The sequence below is a fragment of the Lissotriton vulgaris genome, chromosome 4_1 (assembly GCF_964263255.1).
Source record: "Lissotriton vulgaris chromosome 4_1, aLisVul1.2, whole genome shotgun sequence".
Taxonomy (NCBI): domain Eukaryota; kingdom Metazoa; phylum Chordata; class Amphibia; order Caudata; family Salamandridae; genus Lissotriton; species Lissotriton vulgaris.
In genome coordinates, this window is record NC_141691.1 from 770,434,213 (window position 1) to 770,447,908 (window position 13,696).

At 51.5% G+C, this 13,696-nt stretch overlaps 1 protein-coding gene across 4 annotated transcripts in view; it reads right to left on the minus strand.

The window, feature by feature from the left end:
- KDM1B (lysine demethylase 1B) overlaps positions 1–13,696 on the minus strand; it is a 725,553-nt gene that overhangs the window by 301,404 nt on the left and 410,453 nt on the right. The window lies entirely within an intron of this gene.

Sequence of the window (13,696 nt, forward strand, 5' to 3'; positions counted from 1 at the left end):
CCGTTGCACAACGGGTGCAGTCTTCTGGGATGGCCATGTCCTCTGGTGCAAAGGATCCCTCCTCTGGCCAGGGTCCATCGTACTTGCCCTCCCTTTCAGTCCAGCGGGTTAGCAGGTGGCAGAGTGGTTGCGCAAAGACCTCGCCTTCTTCTCTTGACTCTATCTTTCAACGGGTCAGTTTGACGGCGCATTCGGGGGGGAGCGACAGACGTCCTCATCGCTGATCTCTTTGTGCACGTGCAGAGGTGCCATTCTGCTTCTCCTCTGTCTTAACTGAGTTTGGGCTAGGTTACCCTGATCTCTTAGTCAGCCCCTTTCCTACGCCGACGATATGGTGGTGTTCATGTTCCCGATAGGAGCCTACCTTCAGTTTCTACCTCGGGCTCCTCTCTGTGTGGGGTCCAGTGCCTAGCTCCACTCTCCTCTGGAGGAGGGTGCATGGTTCTGTTATCCCTTTTCACCTCCGAGGTGAGAGCTCCTTCTCTCTCCATTCTCAACCCATGCCTCTCCTCTAACTCCCACCTAAGCTGCCTCTTTCCGCTCATTGTAGCGCGCAATTCTCGTTGGTAGGAGTTAGTGTCCCCCTCCCCCAGAGATCTGTCAATCAGTTGCTTTGGGCCTAGGTCGCAGGGCCTGCCTGACCAAGTATTTCTGACTTGGGGTTGAGGGGGAGGCCATTTTGGGTGAATTTAACAACCAAGATGCAAGTTCTTTATTATACGTACAGATATTGTGGTGTACATCGACATCGAATCTAAAAATATCAACACATCGATTGTAGAATTCGGATAGGGAATTTCTGAATTGTTGGGGGGGGGGGGGAGGGGGGCGGGGTCGCAAGGTGACTGGTGAGGTATCATTGCCGTCTAGAAACATCCTGTGACTTTCCCCCAGCCGGAGGATGTCTTTGTACTGGTTGCCTAGTGTAAAAGGACGATACGGTTGTTCTATATGGTTGCTGGGCAGGATATGTTGAGCAAAACCCCTGCTGAGAGTAAGGCTGTTAAGGTACTCGAAGTGTAAATTGTCTTCTCCGGCTTCCATCTCTAAAGGGATGGAAGCGCTGCTGCTGTAAGGTGACCAGGAAGCACGCAGTTTCCATTTCAGATTTTTTGGACTGCAAGGCGTCTTTCACATGCTTCTCAAAATGTTTTCTCTAGCGAACAGCATGTCAAGAATCTTAGACTCTATGAACGATTTTGCTTTTAGTCAACCCTGGTGACGTAAGACAGCAGTTCGTGTCATCTGGCGAAAGGCAGTAGAGTAACTATCCAAGGCTGCATCGATCTTTGAGGAGGCCTTTTTCCCTTCCAGCATTATCTCTTGTGCTAACTTTTTCTTGTCCTCTGGGAAATAGTCCAGAAATGCCGACATGTCAGGCCACATCTGATGGTCGTATCTTCCCAAGATGGCCATTGCATTGGTAGCTCTAATTGATGGAGCTGCCTTGGTCAAGAAGCACTTGCTGATATTATCCAATCTTCTGCCCTCCTTGTCTGGAGGGGCCAAGCAATGGGTAGACAGACTTTTTGTGTGCCGTTGGGCTGCCTGGATTGTAACAGAGTACGGGCAAGGCTGACCTATAAGATAAGTTAGGGAGTTGTCGGGCATTATATTTTTATCTAGGTTTTAAACAGCAGCCGCCACTTCAGAGTCTTCATTAGCTTCAACCCGTCCAGCCAGATATAATCTTCTATGGGACTTGATCTTATTGTTCATTGAGACGAATTCTTGAAAGAAAGCATGTGTTTGCTTGGCTGGGAGTGATAAGTTGAAGCACTTGGATGCTCTTTCAATGAGCTTATGAAAGCCACCAATATCAGCTTGAGGTGAGTCTGCTGGGACTGGAATAGGAGACACAGATACTGGTGCCTCATAGGTGTGTTATTTGGATGATCCCCTGTTGAGTGAGAAGGTATTTCTGCTTCTTCAGGCTGTTGGTGTCAATCCCTATCAGAAAAGGTATTCTCAATCGTAATAGATGGTAGCACAGGCCTTTCTTTTTTCTGTTGTCTAATAGGGCTCTTTAGAAGAGACACAGCCTGAGGAGCATCCATCCGCCATCCGAGTCTGCTGCGTAGGGACACTGGCCTCAGGAAACCTTTTATAGTAGCATTAATCATGATACAGAAATCCGTGAGTAACGAAATAGTGACTGTAGGAAGGTGGATACCTGACTATGGTTGCCCCCAACTTTTTGCCTGGTGTTTTGCTGGTTTTCCGACTTAGTTGACCTGGGGCCCTGCCAATCAGGACCCCAGGCCTACTGCTCTCTCTCTAAAATGGATTCCATGTACCTTAGGTACATTTCCAATTGGTACTAGGCCACCTTATCAGACCCTGTAACTCAGGGCATAGGTGTACCCAGGGCCTACCAGGGGCTGAAGCATGTATTATGCCACCCCTGGATGGCCATCTAAATCTGACACAACTGGCTGCACGACAGCTGGGGCAAGGTGGTGTAATCACCCTTTGCTTTAGATATAGTATACCTATATCTAACCCTAACAATGGACACACAGATTCCTATCAGTCACTCCTATGGCAGGCCTTGACAATCCTGAAGGCAGAGTGCTTGGAATCGTGTGAGATGGTGCTCTGGCATGAGCTGAGCCCGTTTGCAGCTTGCGGAACCAAGTCCTAATAGCTGTTCCATGATAACGCATACCATATACTCTTAAGTGCATTATAATCCTCGCGGTTAAATGCTATCTCTGGTATCGCTTTATCAAAACATGTCGAGTAAGGTGTCATACGAATTGGAATACTAACCCTTCGCAAATTCTGGCGACGGGGTTAGCATTCCACCCTTCTAGAGGGACACGACATGTATGTCACTGTGAACCCCGGTTAAAGTTAACTGAAGCCTCAGCTCCACAAAATGGATGCTGCCACCACAGACACGAGTCTGACCTCCTGCTGCTGGGAGTCCTTCCAGCGAGGAGAGCTTGGACAAAGGGTTTCCTGTCAGGGGCGGTGCTAGCACCATCCCAGACAGGGTTTTGTGTATCCTGGGTAGGCAGGGCTTTACAGGAAGGTGACTGCAAGTGGCACCCCGGTGCTCACTACGCATCTGCCGGCTAGAACCAGTTCCAGGGGCACGCCAGCCCCTGGCCTGGGGAAAGTCCGGCATGGGAGAGGGGTGTAACCACCCCCCTTCCTGGTCCCACCCCTAGGGCAGGACCTAGTCGCGTACCCACCCCTTTCTTTAGGATAAAGGCAGGAGCGGGGACCCTTCCAAATTAGATCATCTTTGAATCAAGAAACTACTTTCTACGAAAGGAACTCTCGACTTCTTCTCAAGATTTCTCCCTTGTGGCTAAGGAGTAGTCACCCTGCATCCGCAGGCACCATCTAAGAACTCTGCGGTTTGCTGCACGTCCTTCCTCAGGAATCTGACCGACCAGCACGACGAGACCCGGCTTCCCTGGCACCTCTGACCTCTACCTACCTCTACAGCTAAGCTGAGAACCGTAGGTGCGACGAGACCTCGAGGGACCGGCCCTCATCAGAACTGCACGACTTCAATCCAGCACGACCGCCGAGGGATCCTCTGGTGAGTGCTTTGGGGTCCGAGAAGCCCCGACCCTGAGCAGCTCCAGCACCGAAGTCCAGCCCCCCAGCATCTCCACGATCTGCGTGGGGCCCTTCTGCTTTTTGCTGCTCACCGCGTTGTCTGGCTACTAGCCCGCTGGCTTGTGGCCTTCCCGACGACGCCCAACGACAACAACGCTGCTAGTCTGGTTGCTCCAGACTGGCCTTTGCTCCCTTCCAAAAGAGGAGCACTCCGGACCCTCCTGGTCCACTCAAGACGCCATTTTAGGTCCACCGCGTGGGCTTGAATTTGCCAAGGCTTGTTGCCCCAATCCTGGGCCCAGCGACGCCGACAGCATCAACCATCGTGGGACAGCTCGCACCTCCATCCTGGTCGCCGACAACGCCTCCTGGTCCGTGAGACTGCAGAGCCCAGCGTCGCCTACTCACCTAGTCGAGGTGACTACCATCCGGTGCCCTCCTGGTGCCATCTGACCACTGGCTAGTGGTCACGAACTTGGTCCCCTCTGCTTTCAGGTGTCATCCATCTTCGATCCAGGCTTGGATCACTTCGAACTATCTTCACTGGTCGCCTGCCAGCAACTTCTTTCTTCAGGCTCCTGGTTCGTCAGCGAGGATTCCCGACGTCTAAACAGACCTATGCAGCCGCAGCCCCTGGGCTAGGTAACTTCGGCATTTCGGTGCCCCAGCATAGCCTCACTATCTAAGGGTCCAGAGTCACTGTCGTTTTCGACCTACCTTATCGGGTTCGCCCGAGAACACTAACTTTGCTTTTACTAGCTCCCATAGACTTTGTCCCGCATCCCGCGTGAGAGTGCACACTCTGCACCCGAGTCCCCTAGGCCTCCTACTAGTAATCTGAAGGTTCAGTAACGTAGTCCTAGCGATTCCAAAGCCTATTAGTACAGTACTTACCTGCTAGTAATTTCGCATTCCACTTCCATAGTATATGGTTTTCCGTGCCCCTCGGGCATTTGCGTAAATTGTGCAACTTAAAGTATTTTCGTAAGAGTTTTGTTGTGTGCTTAGTACCCTGTCCTCATAAAGAGTACAGGGCTGTTGTGATCTAAATAAATACACTGTTTATTTTCATAACACTTGTGTGGTGTCCTTTCACTTGGTGTTCAAGGGGTATATGTGATGGTATAACAGCTGGCTTAACACGCCCTCTAGAGTTTAGCCCGAAGACTGCTCGTATCCACGCTACTAGGATAGCTGGTCTATAAGGTTGACTTACAACCAATCACCATAAGGGTCGTTTGGACTGATGCATAGTGATCACTAGAATAGTGAGCACTGCATATCAGGCCAACTTCTCACAGTGACCACAACAGAAACCTCCTGGCCATAATGCTGTTCTTCTTCGGGATCATCGTAAGGGTAATGGTTCTGGAAAGTGTCATATTCTTGATCCGATTCCTGGCGTTTGTCCAAGAAAGATAAATCACCTTTTAGATAGGTAGAAGTGCCTTGTGCACTATCCTCAGCCTATGTTTCTTGATATTTGACATTAAGTAGTGAAGGGCTGGGGGTATAGAAGACACTTTTAATTGGAATGCCCCTATCTGAAATAAATTTGTTGTCTTTTATGGCTGTCGACTGTGCCATTGACTATGTTGCCGCAGATGGAATCTTCATCGACGGATGGAGCTGAGGAAGTCAATGGAGTTGCTATCAAAATCCTTGCCATTAAATACGGTCTTGTTGACGACAATGTAGTTGCCGCCAGCGTCTTTGCTGATGACAAAGGTGTATTGTCGTCGTCCTGGTCGCGGTCATAGCAGATGCCGCCGTAGTCAATGGAATTGAAGAGGGGGGTGGGGGTGGGGGGGGGGGGGGGGCACGTGTTGACACATTCCCCACCCACGAGGCGACGGTCAGCGATGGATTCGTCAATGGAGGAATTTTCTTCGTACACCTTGAAATGCTTGACAGAAACAGGTGAAAAAGGAGATCTTCTGTGAGAGGGAGAAGGCTCAGCAGCCTTCCCACATTTTAATTTTTCAACACTGGTTTTCCTGATAAGGGATTTTGTCTTCTTTGCATCTATCTCAGATGAGGTAGAACCCTCATTTTTATGCTTTTTTGACAAACAGTGTTCTCTTTCTGCGCACTCAGACTGAGCTTTCTTCTTCTGAAACCAGAAAGGAAGCCTGGCATACCGGTCCTCCAGGGTCTTGGCTTATAAAGTGCGACAGTAGTTGGCACTCTTTAGGATTGTGCTGAGGGTAAAAGCAGTAAAAATATTTCTTGTGAGGATCCTGCGAGAGGAATCTTGACTTCACATAGGATTTACAAGGCCTGAAAAGCCTTTTCTTGGATCCCTCAGACATGGTCAAAACAGGGAAATATTCCCACAGAAACTATCTCAAATGTCGGTTGGACATTCATAAGCAGTTTTAAGGGCTAACATGTCAAGAGGTGACAACAGTTAGCCTGAGACTGAGCAGAGCTGACAGATGGTAAGAAATCTGGGGTATGGTGGCTCTGCATGGATGAGTGCTTCAGGGTCTCTGATCTGATTGACATACATTAAATTTTCCATTGTCAAAGGGAGTGTTATAAAGCAATGACACAGAGGATCTAAATCTCAGAACAAAGCCCATCCGTTTCAAAATAGCTATTAAAAATGGCCATTCTAAAGAACCAAATGCCTTCTTGGTGCCAATGACAGAACCACCATAGGTATTGCTGGAGCAATACCATGCCAGGCAACCCTGAAGGTGTTTTGGGTTGTGTCTGGCTTACATACCAAGAACAAAAGGGGGGGGTCCTAGTCGTCACATTCAAATGCTGCTAAAACAATTTAACAGACTAAATGCCATCAATTCAAGGGGGCGTGGCTTGGATGCCGAGCGGACTGGCGGCGTGAGCCGGAGCTCCGCACCCGATCCCCGCTTTTATCATGAAAAACTGCACAGAATCCACCCTAAAGTGCATCATTCGATCACTTAAGGACACCTGAACAGCAAGGGACCCCCGAGCGCCAGAATCGGGGTGCCCACGGCGCTCATCGGCCCGTGAGAGGAGCGGCGAAGAGTCGACGGGGCGAAGGAACAAGATGGCGTCTGGACCTGGCTCTCGAGACCCCTGATGGCGAAGTCCCCTTAGCGACTTCTTGGGGAGGACGGCCTGAGACAAATGGGTTGCCACCTGAGCCCGCTTGATTACTCCACCGCGCTGTGAGAAGAGGAGCTTGCCAAACCTACGGCCTGAGTAGATCGGGTCTCCTACGAACAAAGGTCGAGGAGTGTAAGATGGCGGCTGTCCTGGCACCAAAGGGCCGCGGAGAGCTCAGAGCCTAGCAGTAGCGCGGGGAGGCGAGAACATCCTGGCCCAGAGGCGCACTGGGCACGCTTCCGGACGCATCCTGAGAGAAGCTCTGGACTATACGACGACGAAGTGGGAAGCGCCTCCCCCGGGTTGTCGCCCCACGGAGGGGTCGAAGTGCGGGCCTGGTCACCAGAGCGACAAAATGGGGAAACCTTGGGGAAATGTGGAGGAGGCTGCGAGCTCGGGAGCGGCGGAAGGCCCACCACAATCCCCGACGGACCTGCAGCAGCTGCAAAATTGCATCTTGGAAGCCATTCAAGCCACCAAGGAAGCGCTACAGCAAGATATTGCCCAAGTGGCGACGGGCCTGGGACTATTGCGAGCCGACCACGATAAACTGAAGGATAGGGTCAAGGCTGCAGAAAATACCCTCAAGGAGATATTGCCCGAGCACAAGTCTATGGAAGGGAGACTAGGAGACGCGCTACACCGCATCCAGGCCTTGGAGAGGAGGGCGGAGGATGCCGAAAACCGTTACAGGCGCAACAACGTGCGCTTAGTGGGCCTTCCGTAACAGAAAGAAGGGGACAATATGATGGGATACCTCGAACAATGGCTGAGGACGGAGGTGGCACCAGAGGGCCTTTCTCCCTTCTTCACATTGGAGCGGGCGCACAGGATTCCGGCCCGACCTCCTAAACCGGGCCAATTGCCCCGCCCGGTAGTGATAAAATTGCTGCATTACAAAGACCGGGACTGGTTGCTACAACGGGCAAGGGATGTGGGCCCTTTACAGGTGGACAATAGCAGGGTGACGCTCTTCCCTGATTACACGTATGAGACGCAGAAACTGCGGGCCTCGTTCTTGTCGCTCAAAAAAGAACTTCAAACTGAGGGTCTGGCGTATTCACTTCTGTTTCCGGCCAAACTCAGGGTGGTGGTGGATGATAAGGCGCTATTCTTCCACAACTCGGCAGACGCCTGGGCGTGGTGGGACACATACAAAGCCGGCACCGATGGGGCGAAGCACAGGGCTGAGGACGAACGGACCCAGCAACCGACTCGAAAACCGCAGAGGATCGGGAAGCGCCGACAGAGAGCCAAGAAACCGATGGAATCACAGACTGAAGGCGAGAGAAAGGCCGCGCTGCAAGCAGTAATGGAACTGTCGGGGACTACAAGATCCAGATCGTGCGACAGCTCGGAGGCGAAGGGCCTAGTTACAGGCTCAGAAGCAGAACGATCGGACTTGAACAGTGGTAAGGGCCCGGACGTCACGCCACAGACATCGGGAGGCCTTATGGATGAGTGATACTGGAGATGCCCCATGTGGGGATGGTAAGGTGCCTGGGGGGTGCCTATGCTGGCAAATGGCGGCGAACATTGAGTGAGGGATGGAACACTGGACTTGCATGGGGGGGATCACGGGCTGGAAGTACTGGGACTAAGTTGACCACCTTCGGAGCCGAGCAACGCCTTTCGGGCCCATAAGGCCACCGTAGTGTCGACTGCGGGATAGTCGGGTTGTTGGGGGTAGGAATCTAGGTCTTCAACAAGTTTGGATGGGAGCTGTGCTTGCTAGGCTGGGCCCTGTTCTGGGGGGGAGGGTGCTTAGAGTCGTTGGGGGTGCTCGTAGCGGGGTGGGTGGGGTGGGGAGTTCTGTTGAGTTGGGACTAGGGGGGGGGAGTGAGACACTGTGTGCCGGGCTGAACGCCGTTACTGGACTTTGCAGTGCAACATGGGATTATGGCTAATACTGGACAAGTGAAGTGTTTAACCTGGAATGTGAGGGGTCTGCACACGATGGCACGGAGGCATAAAACTCATGCATACTTGGTTCGGAGAGGGGTGCAGATAGCGCTGCTGCAGGAAACGCATCTAACGAAACAAGAGGGTATAGCGCTACAGAGAAGGTGGAAGGGACAATTATTTCACACCACATATTCCGCATTTGCCAGAGGGGTACTGATTTGGGTGCGGGCGGGGACTCCTTTCCAAGCCAATAAGCACATCATAGACCCGGAGGGTAGGTTTGTGGCAGTGGAAGGGAAACTGAAAGGCAAGGACATAGCGCTCTGCAGTGTGTATGCGCCTAACGTAGACCAGGCGTCCTTTTTCACCAAACTGTCTGGCGCTTTGGCGGGGTTTTTAGCTGGCCCCATCATAATGGGAGGGGATTTCAACTCAGTGACCGACGTGGAGCTGGATAGATCTCATCCGTCCCCTATGCACCGGCTGGCGAAGAGTAGGGTGCATTGGCAGGAGAGTTGGGAACTCCAAGATGCCTGGCGGGTGCACCACCCAACGGTGAGGGATTATTCCTTCTACTCTGGGCTGCACGACCTCCATGTCCGCTTGGACACTTTCTTGTGGTCCTCACAGGTGTTACCGGCGGTATCCAACTCGGAATACCTTGCACGCACGATCTCTGACCACAATCCCCTACTGCTGACCCTCAATTGGATGACTGAGACATCGCGGGTCTCGACGTGGCAATAGAGGCCGGACACGCTGGATGACTTGGTGTTCAGGGAAGCGCTGGGGGACCGGGTCACGTGCTACTTCGAGGAGAATGAGGGCACGGCATCGACCAGAGCATATGAGTGGGACGCCTTTAAGACAGTTATCAGGGGCCATTGTATAGGAAAGCACACAGGGGCTCGTAGAACTTTGCTAGACGATCTGGACAGAGCAAAAACAGCATTGCGCACTGCTGAGAAGGAGCGCCCCAACCGCCCGGAGTTACAGGAGACGGTGAGTGCTGCCAAGGAAGCGGTGGCTGTGGAGATGGAACGGCTCAGCTGTTTCGATCATAGATCCTACTTAGTAAGGGCGCACGTGGAGGGGGATAAAGCGGGAACGCTGCTGGCCTGGTTGGCCAACCCCACAAGACGGAGCCACCCTATTTTAGCCATTGAAGGGGAGGACGGCCTAGTCCGCCACACCCAGGCGGAGATTTTGGAGCGCTTCCGCTCATACTACGAGACGCTCTATGAGAGCGCGCTCGAGAGGCGGGAGACGGAGATAACCGCTTTCTTGGAGGGCCTGCAGATGCCGCGCTTGGAACCAGAGCAGGCGGAGGCTCTGGGCAGGGGTATTGAACTGGGCGAGATAAGGAGTGCGGTGAAGAAAATGGCCCGAAACAAAACCCCGGGTCTGGATGGGCTTCCGGTCGAATTTTATAGCAAGTATATTGATCTGCTGCCCCGCGGCTTCAGGCGGTGTACAATGAGGCTAGGGGTCGGGGGGGGGGGGCTGCCTGCTTCCATGTGCGAGGCGCTCATGATTCCGCTTCTGAAGCCGGGTAGAGAGAGCAAACATCCAGCCTCCTACAGGCCACTGTCCATGTTGACGGTGGACTACAAAATCCTGAGTACCATCTTGGCGACCAGGTTACTGCAGCACATGACGATGTTGGTTCATAGTGACCAGTCTGGCTTCATTCCCGCACGCAATACGACCGCTAACATACGTCGATTGATTCGCCTGCTGGGGAAACAGTGGCCTGCCACGCACATGCCGGTGGTCTTGTCGATCGACATAGAAAAAGCATTCGACAGCCTGGAGTGGGAGTACCTATACAAGGTTATGCAACACTTCGGCCTTGGGGACGGGTACATAGGTTGGACGAAAGTCCTATACGCCTCGGCGGTTGCACGGTGCGGGTGGGTCCCCTTGTGTCGGACCCGTACCCAGTTAGTCGAGGCACCAGGCAGGGATGTTCCCTATCTCCCCTGCTGTTCGCTTTAGCGATTGAGCCCTTTGCGGCGGAAGTCAGGAAGGGGCTCTCCTTCGCGGGCCTGACTTATCGGGGACAACCACACCTTGTCTCGCTATACGCAGATGATCTCCTGTTATATCTAGAAAACCCGAGGGAAGCATTGGAGGGGGCGGAAAGACTCCTGGTGGCCTTTGGCAGACTATCTGGGCTGCGAATGCATTGGCCTAAGTCGTGCCTATTCCCGTTACGACACGGTGAACAGGAACCTATCATCTGTACACAGTTGGCCTGGGCGCCAGATTGCCTGAAGTACCTGGGAGTGTATATATATCACAAGGCTGTGGACCTGCTGGAAAGCAACGTGGGTCGCTGTATACGGGCGCTACGTGGTAATATGACCTTCTGGTCTACTCTCCCGCTATCGGTCACGGGACGCATATCCCTGGTAAAAATGGTGGCCCTGCCGCGCCCCCTCTATTACTTCCGCACGCTGCCTGTCTGGATACCTAGGTCGGTCTTCCAACAGCTAAGATCTTCATTGATCTCCTTCCTCTGGGGTACGGGCAGGCACAGAATTGCCCTGACAACGCTGCTCCGGCTGAAGGATGGGGGAGGCATGGCGGTCCCCGACTTTGAGTTATACTATCTGGCAGCGCAGCTGCAGACCTTCACACAGGAGGTGGCGCGGGCGTACCGTGGACCGGAGGAGGACAGGGGGGCGGGCACCCCCGCCATGTACTAGCCTTCATCACCTTACAGCAAAAGCTGTTTCTCAGAGATCGGTCGCTAGAAGAGCAGACGTACAGACTCTGCAGGAACCAAGCGCAGAAACGGGCCGGGGTGCGACGCATGTATGCGCCTGAGATACCCCTCGGTATGGTAACAGCACTCCCGTACAGGGGCGATTGGTCGAGGCTACAGGGATGAGAAGAGGCTGGACTGCAGATACTGGGAGACCCATATGAGGACGGAGAACTGATCCCCTACCAAACGCTGCAAGACCGCTTCAACCTTCCAAGGGGGGACTTCTTAATGCACGCAGCTTTAACACGCGCGATGCAGGCACACTGGGGGGAAGGGACTCCAGAGCCCCCGACGTCAATGGCTTGTCAATACACAATGATGGTGGCCGGTACGTACAAGGCAGTGACATGCCTCTATTCGCGAATGTCACGCTAAACGTTGCAACCGCTAACCACGCTGAAAGAGGCTTGGGAGCTGGAACTGGGAACTTGATTAGAGGGGCGTGGGGCGAAAATGATAAAAGCAGGTTTGACTACTCCGATTGAAACAGCAATCACATGAGCATGATGGCAAGCAGGCTGACCCGTCGACTGACACCTCCCGACCCCCGGGTTGTGGGCTGAATGGCTGTGTATACCTTACCATAGCAGAAGATCGAGCGAGGTGAAGCCCGCAGGGCTGTAACATTGTACATATGTGAATTGCATCTTTTCCTGCAATAAAAACGGTTAAAAAAAAATTAAAAAATGCCATCAATTCAATTGAATTGCTGGCCTTTAGTCTGTTAAATTGGTTTAGCGGCTATCAATTGAATTGATGGCCTTTTGTCTGTTAAATTGGTAGCAGGATTTAAATGTGATGGCTAGGACCCCCCCCCCCTTTTTTTTTCTTAGTTTACTACGGCCCCGTTCAGCGGTCTAGGGCCACACCACTTGTTGCTATTGGTTTACATACCAGGCATAAATCCTGAATGATCAGGGTGGATCATGAAATGCATAACTATAAATCACTGATTGGCCATGGAATATACAAGTAGTTACTGGTGGTTTACACTCTACATATAGCATAGATATGGGCCTTTAAGAGGCACACCTATCAGTCGATTTGCGTGGTTCATGGATCAAAACAATGAGGGCCGTACGAAGCCCTAGCGGAAGACATCCCATCTCTGGTTTTCAGAAACATACAAAGTATGTGATATGAGATTCTGCAAAACCGTTGCTTAATCACCTCAGCAGAAAGTCCACTGAGACCAGAGTCTTTCCTCCACTTCACCTGTATCGGAGCTTCGGTTAGGTCCTCCACCTTTAAACTCTTATGAAGAGCATTAGGTGGAGGACTGGATCGTTAAGTCTTTAACTAAACTAATCATCTCTGCCAGGTCACCAGAGTTTTCTGAATAATGTGACATGTAGAGGTGTTTCTCAAACCCCTAAGCGACAGCCAAATCATTATGTCCCTCTCGGTCCTCTTCAATTCCTATATCCTGAATCCATCTCCCGCCCTGCTCCCTCTCCCTAAGGCAAGTCAACAACTTTCCAGCTCAGTTCCCAACTTCATAAAACTGATAATCCCTACCCAGAAACTCTATATTCCTCGCTCTTAGACAAGATCTGGGGCTCTAGTTCTACTGAGGGATTTTTTACACAATGTTCTACAAGGCCCAAAAGATCATCTTCAACAATCACGGAGTCTCTTATTCTTAACATTTTCTCTAAGATTTTGGATATGGCTGCTCTCCTACTTGTAAGCCTCCCAAAGAGATGCAGATGGTTGAATGGAGCTAACATTTTCCACAAAGTCAGTGGTGAACGTCAGTTTCTCTACTACCTTCTTATCATGCAATTCTCACATATCTAACCTCCAGTCATCATACCTAACAAGAATTCTTGTCACAAAGGTCGACACTAGTCGGGAATGTTCACTAATGACCTGGCAAGGTACAACGCATCCCGAAATGTTTCACAACGTGCACCAGGACAAATATTTAACCTAATCTTAAGGAAGGTTTCGCACAAGGTAGCTAACCTATCTAATTAGTCAGACATTACTAAACAAATGACCCTTTCCATTATCAGTACAACCTTTGGAGTAAGCAAGAATATTGCTCCCCTTTTCCATTGTATAAACCTACAACCTAGGCAGTATGTACAGTGATGACAAGGCATTCCAATCTCCAGAAACCGCAACATACCACGCCCATGGAACTGTCTAAGTTCTCTCTATCTTCAATGGCAGAATCTTTTTTGTAATAATCTAATACCGCTTGAACATATTGTGAACCCTGATTAAGCCAGGAAGGTACATTTGTTTCCTTCCAGGAAACTGCTATTGCTACTGATCAAAAGTTCATCTTAGAACTAGAACTGATTTGGTAAAGTCTGGAAATAGAAGGATTTTTTC